The sequence below is a fragment of the Sodiomyces alcalophilus genome (assembly GCF_042370955.1).
Source record: "Sodiomyces alcalophilus JCM 7366 unplaced genomic scaffold ACRALscaffold_3, whole genome shotgun sequence".
Classification (NCBI taxonomy): Eukaryota; Fungi; Ascomycota; class Sordariomycetes; order Glomerellales; family Plectosphaerellaceae; genus Sodiomyces; species Sodiomyces alcalophilus.
The window spans coordinates 6,007,377-6,021,224 of record NW_027263534.1 but is presented as its reverse complement, the minus strand read 5'-3'; positions in this window follow the sequence as shown (position 1 = coordinate 6,021,224).

Sequence of the window (13,848 nt, the reverse complement as noted above, 5' to 3'; positions counted from 1 at the left end):
CTATAGTTATATCCGCCTAGTTTATCGGTGCCGCGTTTAGTAATAGCTTTAATAGCCTAGCTACCCCTATAAAGGCGGAGGTTAACCCTAAAAGGGTAGCCGGTTATTTAGGTGGTTATTTTACGGCGCTTAGATTTATATGTTATAGTAACACGACTAATAGGCGCCTTACCCTTCCTATAGCGATAGGTGATACGTATCGGCGCCCTATTATTCGGATACTGGTTATAAATAACGAGGCTATATCCGTTTAAGAAGGTGTAGGCGATAAGGGCTTACTAGGCCTACTCTTTAGAATGAAAGGATCCCTCTAGCAGCTCGGAGCCGCAGGGTCCATCGTTAATTATTTTATAGGTTATAAATATCACGTACTATATCGTGGTGTTTTAGGGTTTTTTATTAGTTAGGCAGTTTATAAGTTATATAAAGGCCAGAATATCAATTAAAAGTGTTGATATTATACTTATAATAAGTAATAATCCTAATCATAATATAAATATACTAGGTATCGTAAATACGATATCTTAGTTATTACTTAAGCAAATAACGTGGCGTGATAACCGTCGCGTAGGCTGTTGACGTAACAGTCGCCACCCAATCTTTCAGGGTCTTTTACCAGCCCCGGATCCAGGCAGAAATTCCAGAAGTCAGTTCTTTACACAAAAGTGAAACAAGCAGTAATTCTACGGATCTACGAATTTAATAGCTTTTACTTAATATTCCTCTTTTCCGCGCGTATAGCCTACTACTCGTAGCCTAATCTATTAAAAGGGTATAAGCCCGGGTTAGTAAAGAAGGAAATCTACTCTTTTCTACCCTTTTATCCTACTCGAAATATTAAAAAGACTCCCGCCTTTTTAGGCTATATAAAAATACTAAAAAGACTCCTACCTGTCTTTTTAGGCTGTCCCTTTATCCTCCCCCGGTCGCAGATCCTTATCTCCGACTATGTATAATCCCTTTATCTCCTATAAACAGCTAATCGATTCGAACCGTTTATTCTGATACCACGGTTTAAAGCTCTTTATTCTTCCTAATACGGTCGCTAAGAGTCATACTAAGAGGCCAGCTCTTTATTCCTATTCCGGGAGAACCACCCGATCGGAATAAGACTCTTTATTATAATCGGATATACTATTCCTTTATTTATAAAGGGACTTTTTTTAAAAAAAAGGATAACGAATACGTGGATTAAACGTAGCTGCTTTTATAGTAATTATAGCTCCACGAATAATAGCTATAATAATTAAGCCACTTAACCTACCGCGCTGCCTATAATAATAGGATATTATAATATAGTACTAGCCTCTATGGTATAGTAGTGGTACACCTAGTACACGGTCAGAGGACCGGGTCGGTTCGAATCCGGCTATAGGCGCATATAAAAGAGGGAACCCGTTCCTTTTTTATGCTACTCGGATCCTGTTCTAGGGGGCCCTTATCTGCCTTAGTATATACGATAAGGGTTAAACAGGGGGCCTGTTAGACCCACCTTCCGCCCGGCTTTGCTAGTTAATAATAGGTGCCACGGGGGAGTTAGTCGCCTTACTATAAAAAACGAGAAGACGGTACCGCGCTATCCCTAAGCGCGTAAGTAAAATACACGGCGTCTCTTCCACGATACGGAGGCAGCCTCTTACGCTATTATATAAGCGTTCTGCGTAGGCACGTAGCCCGCGTTAGCTCTACCTATAGCTATAGAATAGGGAAGCTTAGGAGCTTTAAACCCTAGGAAGCGTATATATAAGTCGCCTATAGTAGGCCCGCAGGGTTAGCCCTAGGGCACACAGAAAGCGTATAAACCAAACCAAGATAATCACGCGCGCGCCGTTAATCGAGCATATAGTCGGCTTTAAAGCCGCTACGGGCAAAAACGCCACCGGCTTCCTAGAATAGAAGCCACGAGTTTTATATATATATTAAGTTAGTAATAGGGCCCCCGTGGTACCCGTATAAGGCAGTAATCCTAGAGGAGGAGGGTATAGGGGTTTTTATCTAAGTCTTATACTAGTTCCCTAAGTCTTATACTACGGTTTTCCCCCCTATAGGCATCTAAGAAGGACCGTATAGTTAGAATTCTGGCTCCTTATATATATATATAGGATAGCGGAGTAAGAACTAATAAATAAATAAATAAATAATATAGTATATAAGCTTTTAGTAAAAAGTCCGCCTATAGAAATCCTATTATTCGCTTTATATAAGCATCGCTTTTCTTTATACCGCGAGATTTATAAATAGCTTTACTATTTAGACTCACTTTTAGAGCCACTTTTCGAAGCTAGGCTAATCAACATCAGACCTTTAGCTTAGTATTCTTTATTTCAATCCTTTATCGATAACGTAATAAAGAAAAAGCAATAAAGGAAAACGAATAAAAATAATAGAAATAAATCGTTAAATAACTTAGTTAATTTTAACCTAAATAAAAAATAAAAAATATCGTTCTGCTACTTAAAAATAGCTTAATAAGAGACTAGGAAACAAATTTCGGTCGGAAGCTCCAGGGCAGCATAGACTATCAAAACTAGATTATAGGAATACACGCTCACTTTGCCCGTAAAGGAAAATATATTAAAGACGTTATAAAGCCCCTTCTAGTAAATCCTTTTATAAAATAGAAGGAAGAGTCCTTAAAGACAGCTAGAGATATACTCTCTGCTTTTTTAAACGGTCCCTTAACCCAGGTTTAAGGAATAAACGAAGCTTTAAAAGTATAGGATAAACTAAAGGATTGATATAAAGCAAAGGGATTCTAGGCCGACTATATCGTCCTGACTTCTTTTTTTAACCTCTTACCTTCGGAATTCCCTAATCTGAAAGCGTATGTATATAAAATATAAGAGAGACTGCTTACCTTAAATCAAAGAGGTATATCATTTTCTGATAAGGTGATCTTTGCCTGGATTCTTAATAGTCTTGATAAGAGGTACGAATCTATAGTAGGGTATATAACTTAAGCTCTCCGTCACGATATTACTAGTTATATCTTAGATAAATTAATAGCGGAATTAATAGATACTTTAAGAAAGGTTAATTAGCCGTTAAATACTCTCCTTATATAAGATTCGAAATTATAGGAGAATAATAGTAAAAAACCCTAGAAGAAGACTAAGTTATTCTATAAGAACTATAAGAAGCCTGGCTATACGCCGACTAACTACTACTTTCTCTATTCTAAAAAAGCACCTAAGAACTAGGTAATAAAGGATAATTCAGGATTAAGGAAAAATACCTAGAATAGGGTAAATAAATCCTAGTCCGCTTAAAAGGATAAGGAAAAGAAAGGAGGTGGAAATACGCGTCTCTCTCGAAAAGAGAAACGTATTATAAACCTCGTACTGAAGGCAAAGGAATAGCACGCCTTAGATACGTCTTTAGACAAAGAAAACGACGAGTCTGCTACGGTTAATATAATTATAGATTAACAGAATCAGTAGCAGGATTAGCCGTAGCAAAAAGAAAAGGAAAAAGAATAGGAAGACGATAACAAAAATAAAGAGGCCGGCGTTATTTTTAAAGATATCCTCCCTCCTCCGTTTCCTCTTCTAGACCGTCCTAATCCTTTTATACAGGATTTAATAGATATAGATCAGGTATTTATTATTTCTTCTAAAGTTAATAATAAAGAGAATAAAATTACTAACCTTAATATAGATTAGTTAGTAGAAAAGATTTATAAAATATAAGCAGAAAATAGTATTAAATTAGACCTGAATTTCTATATAGATAACGGGGCTACGGTGTATATTATTATAAATAAAAGACTCTTTTCTACTTATAATTCTAAAGAGAGAACTATTCGTTAGGGTTAGGGAAAGGAAATAAAGATATAAGGTAAAGGAGACTATGTTATAAAATTCAGGGATACTAAAAAGCTTCTGCTTTTAAAAGAGTGCCTTTATATACCGGAAATAGGCACGAATATCATTAGTCTCTCTTATCTTAATAGTAAAGCTCGCGGTCTCACTAGAAATAAGAAGCTCTTATTATTTAATAATGAAGAGCCCCTCTTTCTTTCTTTATATAACGGCTCTGCTTCATAACAGGCTATACTAGGCTATAGTATAGGCACTATTATACAGGGGGTTAAGTCTTAGAAAATAAATATAATAAATAGTAGAAAAAATATAAAGAAACTGTTATAAAGAGGTATTTTACCTAAAGAATAGTCTTAAGACTTAACTAGAATAAAGACGTTTTAGAGGTTTAAAGAATAGGCTTTAAAGAAATTAAATAAATAAAGAATGGGGTTAGTTAAACCTTAATAAAGAAATAATATAATAAAGAAACCTTAACCTCTTTAACCTTAAGAAGGGCTTTATAAGTAAAGGGACCGTAATAGCCGTTAAAGGACTACCTCTATAACTATAAACATAACGCTATAGTATAATAGGATAGGTTATATTAACCCTATTACCTTAAAAAGTCTTTATACTAATACTCTTTAAAAAGAATAGAATATAACTAACGAAGAGTTAACTAAAATATAGAGCTATAACGCCTATAAGAAGAGTAAGTCTATTACACTTATAAATAAGATTCAGTTTATAAATACAAAGACTTTTCCTATTTAGAAAAGGTTTATATAGATCTTTACGGAACGATCGAACCTTTTTCTTATAATAAAAAGCGTTGGATTTTATTTATACTAGACCGTTCTACCCGGTTTCTATAGGCATAACTGCTCTTAGATAAGTCTAAAACGACGGTAGCTATAGCTATAAAAGAGTGGAAAGCTTAGGTGGAAAATAGTAATAATAATAAAAATAATAATAATAATAAATATCACTTTTTTATTAATAAAGTAGATACTAACGGTGGAAAAGAATTTAATAACGCCTCTTTTTAACGCCTCTTTATAGGTATAAAGCATAATACAAAGCCACCGTATACTTATAAAGCTTAACGCTCTATGAAACGAGTTATAAGAACTATAATAGAAAAGGTTTAAGCTCTTCTTTTCCACTTAGGGCTACCTCGATACCTTTAGGGTAAAGCTATTCTCTTAGCTATTTATATATCTAACAGATCACCTAACTCAGCTCTTAAATATAAGAGTCCCTTTAAGCTTTTATAAGGTTAGAAACCTAATATTAATATTATACGGGTTTAGGGTTCTATTATTTATTATAAAAATAATAACCCGAATATAAAGAAACTAGATATAAGAGTATTTTAAGGTGCTTTAATAGCTTTGAATGACTATAACTATAAGGGTTATAACCTAGTAACTAAAAAGACTAGTTAGTTTCGAGACGTTTATATCTTTGAAAATCAGTTTCTTTACTCTTTTTTAGATAATTATAATAATAACTATACGCCTAAAAATAAATATAATAATAACCCGCCTCCTTATATTAATACTTAGGTATATAATCAGGTTTCTAACTACGGGTCTTATTAACCCGTTAAGTATACTAAAGGAATCACTTTTAGTATAAATACCGGTTAATTCTTATAAAATATTCCTTCGCGCGTTTTGAAACGTTCTGTTAAGTCTATTTAACCTAAAAAAGAGAATAATAATAATAATAGACGTAAGAGTCTTTGTCTACAGGTAGCGGGCTATAAAGTTCTAGCTATTAATAATAATAATAATAATAATAATAATAATAATAATAATAATAATAATAATAATAATAATAATAATAATAATAATAATAATAATAATAATAATAATAATAATAATAATAATAATAATAATAATAATAATAATAATAATAATAATAATAATAATAATAATAATAATAATAATAATAATAATAATATCTACTATAGCCCGGCTAATAATAATAGTAGCTAAAGTACCAGGGTAAAAGTCTAAATACCGTTAGAACTACTAAAACCGGACTATAAGGATTTAATATCCTATAATAATAGTGCTCACTTACTATATTATATAAAAGATACTATACTTAGAAACCTATAGTTTTAAGAAAATTCCCTATTTCTTTTAACTATAAATTCGATTAACGAACCAGCTACCTATAAACAGGCTATAAACTGCCTAGATAAAGTTAAATAGATAGACGCGATAGTAGCAGAAATATCAGGACTCGAAAAGAGAAAGACCTAGGACTTAATAAGTATAAGAAATACGCCTAATAATTATAATAAAATAAAAGAAGACTACCACGTACTAGGAGGTCGTTAGATCTTTAGAATCAAATATAATAGCTCTAGCGAAGCTATTTAATATAAGGCTCGGTGGGTTATTAAGGGGTTTAATCAGGTTCTAGGTCTAAATACTCAGAAACCCTTTTAACTACCTACCGGCCAGAAAGCTATAAACTGGCTTAAATACTAGGCGTATCACGTGACTAGAAATTCAGGCAGTTTGACGTTAAAAACGCGTTGGTTTATACTGTTAATATCTGGTATTAATAACTACTTTCTAGTTATAGGCAGTGGAATCAGGAGCAAAAAGATATATATCTTTATACTAATTTACCTATCTTAATATCTAATAATTAATATAGGTAGTTAGTAATACGGAGATACAAGGTACAAGCAGAGACAAAAAGTCTATTACGTAATAAAGAATCTATATAAGAGGCATAAAGAGGTCTTATTAATTCGTGTTAAGTCTCTAGGCTTCCTACCAGTGTCTAGTACGAGCTTATCGCGTAAGCTATAGAGGCCTCTCGTAAAGAGGTTCTAGAGGCTTACGTGTTAACTACCAGGTGGCTTTGTGTTAAGAGAAGGCTTATCGTGTATTTAGAATATAAGAGCTAGCTTAGAGTATATAAAGGGGGTGGTAGCCTTTATAGTAAGGCTACCTCGTTTACGAAGGTTCCTTACTTACTCTAAGAGGAGATTATATAACTAATACCTTCTTATTAAGTGGCACCCAGAGGTCTATAAGTAGAGGCCTTTATACCTATATCTTTTAAAGGAACTTAACGAATAATCTTAGTATAATACCCCCTCCCTTAGTCTACTAGTAGACCTCCTTATTCGTCTTATAATAGCTTCCTTTACTCCTTACTTAAATCCTATAATATTTCATTCGTTCTCCCCTTCTATACGGGTATAACGACTATTAAAAGCTATTAGCAGACTTCGATTAAGCATTTTACTAGTTATCCTCCTAGTAGGAACTCGCCTTCTATTACGATATAGGCCCTAGACGCTATCCTCCCCCTAGTCCTAAACTAGAACCTAAGAGCTCTGGACTTAGTGACCCGCCTTCCGACCCCGAAGACTTTAATAGTAACGCCGTTATAATAGCCTCCCGTCCTTTACCTCCTAATAGCTAATCCCTAGGAACCCCTAGTCCTGCCACTATCGCCACTATACCGTCCTTATATCGTCTAGCGGAACGGTTCTATCCTTTACCTGCTTATTATACTCAGGGAGAGCCCTTAAGAGAGGCTCGCCCTCCCTAAGTTAAGTATTCTGACCTATTATTAAGAAGTCCGAAAGGGAAAGGAAGAGAGACTTCCTTACCCCCGGCTAACCCTAGGCCTTAAGCTTTAGTCCCGCTTAACTATTTAGTCGGATATTACGATCCTTAGTAGGAGGATACTCCCCTTAAACAGCTTACCGATAAATAACTAAAAGCTATCCTATTACGTATCGCCGACCGAAAAGAGCGAGAAAAATAAGAAGAAAAGCTGCGTTGTCTATAACGTAAGGAAGACCTAGATAACGACTATTTACTAGCTAACCGCCATAAGCGTTATCGCCGTCGAGACTTACTTTCGCCCCCTAGTTAAGGCCGTTTATCGTCACCGCGGCGTGAGCGTAACGATTAGGCTAAAGTTAGTTACCCTAATCCGAAATAAGATAATAAGTCCTATAATTAATTCTAGACCTTTATAGAGGAGCTATAAGAAAGGTTTAATTTAGATCGTTATTACTTTACTACTAAGAGGTAAAAGGTATACTTTACTAATAGGTATCTCCCGCCTTTAATAAAGTCTAGGTAGCGTGCCTACTAGCGGAGGGTCTATAACCCTATAAAAGGGGGGAAGCCCGCTTAATAGGTTAATATTCGTAAATTCCTTACTAGCTAGCTAGTAGACCACGATACTCGTAAAATATCTACCACGGAATAGCTCTTTTTAGATTAGACTATATAACGCCCTAACTAGTCCTATAGCTAGTTCCTTAATCGATTAGACTCTTTATTTAACGAAGTCTCCTTAGAGTTCCCCGATAAGTGGCGTATATAGCTTATTCTTATAAAGCTATAAAAGCCCCTTCGCGATTAGATTACTATTAGTAGCCTCCCTTAGGACTACGAGCACCTTAACGTTTTAGCTTGTTAAGCTAAGGTTAATTTATCCTGGTCGATAAAGGTCGAGTTACCTGCCTTTAGCCGCCCCTTAGCTTATTATCTAGCTTCCTATTAAGGCGTAGCTATTAATAATAGCTCGCGGTCCTCTTAGCCCTTTACCTCTACCCCCGCCGCCTTATCCTCCTCTACCCCGTCTACCTCCACTTCTACTTAGCCTTCTTTAAATAGTCCTACTACTACCTTATTAACAGAGAGTCCCTCCTAAGACTCTGCTAAACGCTAGCCCCTCTTAGAAGTCGAATATTATTATTATTATTAGTTTAGTTATTATAAGTCTGCGTGCCCTAAGTTAGCTAATTCGTCTTTCGCTAATGCCTCCGCTTCTAACACGCCCGGTAGCAGTAATTATCGGCTATATAATACTTATACTCCGCTAACCCGCTATATACCTCCACCTTAGTCTAGTCCTAACGACTAGCCCGTTAAGAAATAAGTTGTTGGCTAAGTTTAAGCTAATAACCTATTAGTAGCCCCCTAGGATTAGTCCCCGCCTAGCTCGCCGTCCCTAGAAACTAGGACCCTTAAGACTAAGCTCCTAGTACGGCTAGGTGGTAGTTAGAAATAGTGTCTTACGTTTATAGATTACGGAGCCAGTATTAACCTTATTAACCGCCACGCCTTACCTCTAGGTATTAACCTAACTAGTCCCCTAAAGCGTCTAGATTAGGGACTTTCCGAAGTCGAAAAAGACACCTACGGTTCTATCACTTTATTTATTAAGGCCACCGATAATTAGGGCCATACTCGTATATATCGCACTTTATTTCGTATTATCGACCTTACTAAAGGTTCTTAAGTCCTTCTAGGTATCCCCTAGTTAACTACCTATAATCCTTATATCGATTAGTCCGACGGCCTTTAGAATTTTCGTATCGATAAAGAAGACTTTGGATTAGCCACTAATAAAAGAGGGATAGTCTAAAGCCCTAAAGAATTTAAAAAAGAAAGAAAACGCGCCCACGTAATTATCCGATTAGTTAATTTAGTAGTGGCCCCTTAGGAGGATACCCTCTATATAGGCCGTGTTACTATTCCTGATTCCGACCTAGCAGCCCGTTCCGATTCCGTTTCGCCCTCCGCCTATTCCGATTCCGTTCCGCCCGCTAATTCCGTTTCTGTTTTACCCGAACCTAATACCCCCTTAGAGGACGTTACCTTTAACGCCCTCCTAAAGTTACCCGAGTCCTTTTTACCCGAATAGTATCGAGATTTTTTAGACGTTTTCGCGTCGAGGCTAGTCGCCTCCCGCCGTATTATAGGTGGGACCACGCTATTAAGTTAGAAGACGGTTAGACTCTACCGTTTAGTCCTATCTATACCCTTACTAAAGAAGAGTTAGAGACTCTATAATAGTATATTACAGACGCCTTAGCTAAAGGTTAGATTCGAAATTCTACTAGCCCTGCCGGTGCCCCCGTACTCTTTAAACTAAAGAAAGGAGGTAAGCTTTATCTTTATATCGACTATAAAGGACTTAATAAGATTACTTATAAGGATCGTACCCCCCTCCCCTTAATTTATAAGATTTTAGATCGTTTATCTAAAACGAAAGTATATACTAAGTTAGATTTAAAAGATACCTATTATAGGCTACGTATAAAAGAAGGGGATAAGTGGAAAACTATGTTTCGTACTAAGTATAGTCACTTTAAGTATTTAGTTATACCCTTTAGACTTTATAATACCCTTACTAGTTTTTAGCGATATATTAATAAGGCACTACGCGGCCTTATAGATACTATTTATATTATTTACTTAGATAATATTTTAATTTATAGTTTAGATAAGGAGACCTACTATATATATATACGCGAGGTCCTTTAGAGGTTAAGAGATTAGTCTTTATACGCGAACCCGGAAAAGTGTATCTTTAAGTATTAGGAAATAGAGTTTCTTAGTTTTATTTATAAGCCTAATAGTGTCTATATAGACCCTATACGGGTAGAAGCTATTCGCGAGTAGGAAGAGCCTAATTCCGTTAATAAGGTGCAGGTTTTTATTGGTTTTACTAGGTTTTACCGCCACTTTATTAAGGGGTACTCTAAGATAGCTAGGCTACTTACCGACCTATTAAAAGGGGGTGGTTAGCTAGGGGTCTTTACCCTTTCCGATAAATAAAGAGTATCTTTTAAGAAGCTCCGAGATACGTTCTAAGACGCCCCCGTCCTTCGCTATTTCGACCCCTATCTTCCTATTCGAATTAAGCTAGACGCCTCTAACTTCGCTATTAGCGTAGTTATTAGCTAACTAGAGGACCGTACTTAGCGACCCGTCGTGTTCTTCTTTTATAAGCTTCGAGGAGCTAAGTTAAACTACCTAACCCCTAATACTAAGCTTATAGCTATTTATAAAGTATTCTGTTATTAACGATACTATATAGCCTATACTTAGACCCTAATCGAAGTCCTTACTAACTATTTAAATTATCGTTACCTTTTAAATAAGCCTCGTATTAAGGCATAGTATACCCGCTAGTTAGAAGAGTTAGCTGTTTACGATTTCGAAATTCGTTACTGTCCGGGTGTCTAGAACCCTGCTAATAGACTGTCCCGAAAGCCCTAACACGCTACTAACCCCACCGAAATCGATTAAGAAAGGCGCCGTCTAGTTAAAGATTTTACGAAGAAGTTCGTTATTAGCCTCCTAAAGCTCGCTAATAGGGACAAGCCCACTCTGCTAAGTCTAAGGGAGGAAGTTATTAAAGTATAGAAAGACGACCCCTTTTATTTAGCTAATAGTAAACTACCTACTTAGTAGACTCGGGATACTAATAGTGTGGTCTATTTTCGAGAGCGCCTCTTTATCCCCGACGAGTCCGGTCTTCGAGAAGCAGTTATATAAGCCCTCCACGATACTCTTACTACTAGCCACTATAGTATAGGCAGAATAGCTAAGCGTATTTCCGATACCTTCTTCTAGGAGTTTATATCCTAGGATATTAAGAAGTTTGTCCCGAGTTATCCTATCTGTTAGCGCACTAAGCCTAGGCACTATAAGCCCTATAGCCGCCTTACTAGTTTGCCTATTCTAAGCCGTCCTTTTTAAGAGATTTCTATTAACTTTATTACTGGCCTCCCCCCGGTCACCTACTAGGGTAAAAAGAGAGATATAGTATTAGTTATTATTTACCGTTTAACTAAGTACGCCCTATATATCCCTTATAGTAGTGGATTATTAGTAGATAGACTCGCCGACCTCCTATAGTCACACGTCTTTAGTATTTTTAGTCTCCTTAATAGGATTATCTTTAATCGAGGCTCCCTCTTTACTAGTAAGTTTTAGACTACTCTTTATTACCGTCTCGATATTCACTGCCGGCTATCTACCGCTTTTTATTTATAGACCGACGGTTAAACGGAACGTTAGAATTAGAACTTAGAATACTACCTTTAATCCTACTATTACCTTTAGCAGGACGACTAGGTAGAAAAGCTATCCCTCGCGTAGTTTATATATAATATAGCCTGGTATTCTGCTATTCGCTAGACCCCTGCCTTCGCCCTTATAGGATTTAACCCCCGAGGTCCCGATAAGATTAAGTTACCTAAGACCGGAGAAGTCCGCGTGGTATAAGCCGAATAGCTCGCTAGTTACTTAGTATAAAATCGTTAAGCTATATAAGTCCTTATCTAGCGCGCGTAAAGGACCTATAAACGTTATTATAATGCTGGACGTATATATTAGCACTTCTAAGTAGGTGACTACGTGTTACTTTCTTCGAAGAATATTAAGTAAGGCCGACTAAGTTATAAGATTTCCGATAAGTACCTTAGTCCCTTAAAGTTATTAGTATTATCGGTAATCACGGGTTAGCTTACCGGTTAGAACTCCCTTTATCTATAAAGATTTATAACGTCTTCCTTATTTTGTTTTTAGAACCTTAGGTCTCTCACGATAGTCACCCTCTACCCGTCCCTATAGAAGTTAATATCGAGCCTTAAGAGTCGGATAAGTATAAAGTCGAAAAAATCCTTAGTCACCGTTATAATAGGAAACGCCGCGAGTATCTTATTAAGTGGGCAGACTACGGATTCGAAGATTATACTTAGGAACTAAAGAGTTACCTGCCGGACTCCCTCTTAGAATATTACTATAGTTAGACACCGCGTTAAGTTAGTTAGTCGTTATTAGTATAGGGTCTGCTATAAGGTGGCCCCTTAGTTAATTATTAGTATCGTTATACCCTAGGAAAAAATAATAAATAAAAGATAAAAAACTATTCCTGTTGTTTATTATATAGCACTTATAGTGCCTAGCCCCCTATTCCCTTACTCCTACTGCTTATCTTTACGCTCCGCATATTACACGAGGTATTCTAGACTATATATAATACGTTAGCTACGATCGGCTATCTTATCCCGCTATTCTTGCTTAATTTAAGCCTTTTTCTTAGCCTCTTTAGCCGCCTTTTATTCCGCCTAACGCCGCTTATTAGCCCTCTCCTTGGACCCGTCCTTGTTTTCTTCCTTAAACTCAGATAACGCCTTACGTAGTTTCGTCTAGTTAGTTAGAGCTTTGACCTGTTATATAGTTAGTAGTAGTAGGGCACTACCTTTAAGTTCGATATACCCGCTCGCGGTTAGTTAGACTACCGTCCTCGACGGCTTTTAGTAAAATCTTTTATAGGCTACTAGCGGCCCGAGTAACGGAAACCGAAAGCTAGTCCCTGTCTTGTTAGCACCCACCTAGTGGTCTATTAGAGTAGTTGGCTTATAACTTGGTAATGTTTCGATCGGCGAATTTAATAATGTTGGTATTTCTAAGATGCCGTAACGCTATCGCGGTAAGCCGCGAATTTGATCTCGCCACGGCTTTTATTGTCTAGCTTAAGCTTTAGCCACTGACGGGTATACCGCCCGCACGGCGTTAACGTCTCTAGTCTATCCACCACTTTATATATAACACGAGGCTCGGGAGCCTTGTTAACGATATTATTATCGCTATTATAGGTGGTATTCTAGTAGCCACCCGCACTATTATCCTTAGCACTAATAGTAGTATCCTTATTAGTATTAGTTATAGCGGTATCACCGCCCGTAACACTCTCCTTATAGTGCTTATTATTATAACCGCTGTTAGCCCCGCTTATCGTGATATTAATATCGTCCTGTATACTCGACTAATTAACGATATTACTGGCATTATTATTATTTGCCCCGTGGGACTTTTTAATAGCCTTTGCCACCTTACGCGCCTTCTTCTTGGCCAGCTTGCGCGCCGCCTTAGCGGCCTTACGATTAGTGTTAGTAATGTTAGGTATTATGGCTTTTATGATATTAGTAAGTATTATATATAGGGCACTATCACGACACTTATATTAACGACGCTAAGGGAGATATTATTATTATTATATAAGAAACTGTCTTTATATTAGTTCTATTTATTATATTCTACTACCCGGCCGCTAGGAACGAATTCGAAACCGATAACTAAGTCCGCGAAGTCGATAAGAGACTTTAAGCTATATATATAGCTTTATACTACTAGCAGGGAATTAACTTATATATATAGTTATCTATCGATAAAGAATTATAAAGATAGAC